We start from the raw sequence: 2,667 nt of genomic DNA on the forward strand, positions 1-2,667 counted from the left end.
GGAGACAGACCGATATACTTACAGACTGAACAGAGGCAGAGTGTGTGATTGTTAATTTGAGCATGTGTGCGAGTATCAATTTTTGTGTATATGACTTTATAAAAGAGTAAACGTGAATAAGAGTACATGCCTTTTTAAGTGTGGCACCAACGGTGTGCTTTCCCTGTAAGTGTAAGAGAGTATCGACTTGTCTAATTAAATTCTACTTTCGTGCCCATCATCAATAATGCATCTCTAGGCTTTGCTCGTCGGGGACTATCTCTAAATTTCGTGCAGGTATTTTTAGCTAACACTGTACATCATCTTGTTTTAACCTTGTTACATTCCTAATTAATTGATACACCCAGTTTCAAGTTACCTTTCTCCAACCGTTGTTGCCAGTGTGCCGAAGATTTCAAAGCTTTCAAATGGGCGCGTATATCTTTGTGTTTTCATGAACTGTACCGAAAGTTAAATGAAAGAAAGATATTGGTGTTTCTTTGGCAATCTGAAGTCAGAAATATAACGTGTTCTTTTGTTGCACAAATACCTACTTAACCGAGTTATACTGTAAGTCCTATGTACTACAAAACCAACTTTGTATTGGTAGGTAATCGCATATTAAAACAGTCAGGAGGTAAAATCCGGCGAAGAGCAGCAAATCCGATGTACCAACAATGATCATTGGTCCAATCCGGCAGGGCGGACTGGTACTACTGGAAACGACAGAACTTGAGTTGTCTGACGACAAAGTTGACCATAGGTCAAGAGGGTCAGCATTATAGAACAGTAATAATGCAACGTGTGTTTCTCGTCGGAGCCAGATCTCACAGCTGTGCTGTTCTATTTTTTTTCCAATTGTCAACCACTGTTCTTTCCTTCGCAGGTTTTCTCCAACAGTATAAGCGAAAACATGCATCGTCTTTAGCAGCTGGCGCAATGTTGCAACTCAGTTTTATAAATATTCATATTATAATGAAACAACATACCAGGGGTGGCCTTTTGTGACAACGCGGAATATTTTCTTACCTCCTCAAAGTAGTACAAGAATTTGAAACGTTTTAGCCATGCCGGACAATAACAAATATGTTATCAAAATAATGGTCATACATAGACGAGGTGTAATATTCCGTTCTCAACTCAACCGCACGAGTAGTATATGAAAAATTCTAAATTGTGTCAGTCAGGTTTTGAATTTTCTTTTTAATTTGAAAAAAGACAGATTTCTGTAAATAGACAGCTTGAACGTAATGCATTGCTTATACGAGAATATAAGAACACCAAAAGTAGTGGTAAATCATGTAAAGAGAGAGGTGTTTTATTTACCGACCTCGTTAAGAACATTTGCATTTTATAGTGACATATTATTTTGCTTTACTTCAAACACAATGCCTTCAAAACAAACTATAATACTTTGCCTCTGGTAATTATTCATGGCAAGTACCAGAGTTCTGATCGTTACTGTCGAACTTGATCTAAATCAACAAGTTATGCAATTACTATCAATAAGAAGCAATTAATTTTTATTAACTTTTCAGTAACTTTTGTTCGCTTTTATAACTATAAGAAAGAAAGAGAGGCAGATAGCAAATGGATTTCCTTTACACAAAAAAACGTTAGTAAAAATATACTTAAAATCAAACGTTTGTGCTTACCTGTATATTAATCCTTCGGTCTGCGTATCTTGACGGAAGATCTACTTGACAAAGTCCTGCAAATGAGAAAATGTACGGAATTCGTCTAAATATCGAATAAAATCAAGAAGCTTCTAGCCAAATAATAACGAATGCTTATTTATAATTTAAATTACAACCAAGCATTTAAATAGCACAAGCTCAAAGCTCTTACAGTGCGAGATAAAACTACAGCGCTGTACCAAGTGGTTCTAGCGGTAAGCACCTCAGCCTTTTGTCTGTGTCCACGAGCCCGTGTCTACCGAGACAGCTACCGAGGTACGGACATTCGACCAGGACAACCCGCTTTTGTTGACATAGAGATTCCCATAGCGACATCGGAAGAGCGCATGCGCCCGCACGCTTCCTCGCTACATTTCCGGAACGGGAGCCCACCAGGAGTGAAAGTTCACCGGAAGCCGTACTAGAGTTGCTTCCCTTCTCTCTGACGAGTTAGTTTTCCCTCCCTCCGCTTGGTGTGCTGCTGGCGGGGATTGGGCGGGATTGGGTGCCCACAAAGGGGCCATTTAAGCGGACTCGCTAATGGGATCGGTTCTGTAGAGCTTTAACGGATTTGAAGAGTGGTGGTAGGCATTACGGGGGCTGGTAATCGGGCTATCGTATGCTCGTCGGTGTCTCTGTGCCTAGCTTTTACATGAACAACTAATTAAAGTGACAGGGACAAAGAGGCAGTTTGCAGGAGGGAGGGGGTGGATATTAAAAGCAAACAAATCAACGGACCAACACGTTGAATAAGTGGGATTGTACCAGTTTGACAAAAGTTAACAGCTTGTTTGAACATTGTCACCCTTTTCCCTCGTTTATTTTCAGTCTTATCTTTGCAGCATCTGAACAAAATAAACAGGCTGCAAACGTAGTTGCTGTTGTAGGTAAATCTTTCGGGGAAAAAATAATAAGCTTAATCTCTACAGCTTTTTTCCTCTTTTTTCTGTATTTCTTGTTTTAAAAAATAGTATTATAAGTTGGGGTTGGGTTTTTTAAAGTTTTTTTAATT

General features: G+C 39.2%; 1 protein-coding gene across 2 annotated transcripts in view; it reads right to left on the reverse strand.

Moving 5' to 3' along the window:
• LOC101847623 (tektin-3) overlaps nt 1-1,974 on the reverse strand; it is a gene marked incomplete in the record, with an annotated part of 28,240 nt that extends 26,266 nt beyond the window's left edge. Inside the window, 2 exon segments of one of the 2 annotated variants that reach the window (XM_035973139.1) lie at nt 1,635-1,690; nt 1,879-1,974. 2 annotated transcript variants of the gene reach the window in all.
• Nucleotides 1,975-2,667: the final 693 nt, after the last annotated feature.

The sequence above is a fragment of the Aplysia californica genome, unplaced genomic scaffold, assembly GCF_000002075.1.
Source record: "Aplysia californica isolate F4 #8 unplaced genomic scaffold, AplCal3.0 scaffold01027, whole genome shotgun sequence".
In the NCBI taxonomy this organism is placed as follows: domain Eukaryota; kingdom Metazoa; phylum Mollusca; class Gastropoda; order Aplysiida; family Aplysiidae; genus Aplysia; species Aplysia californica.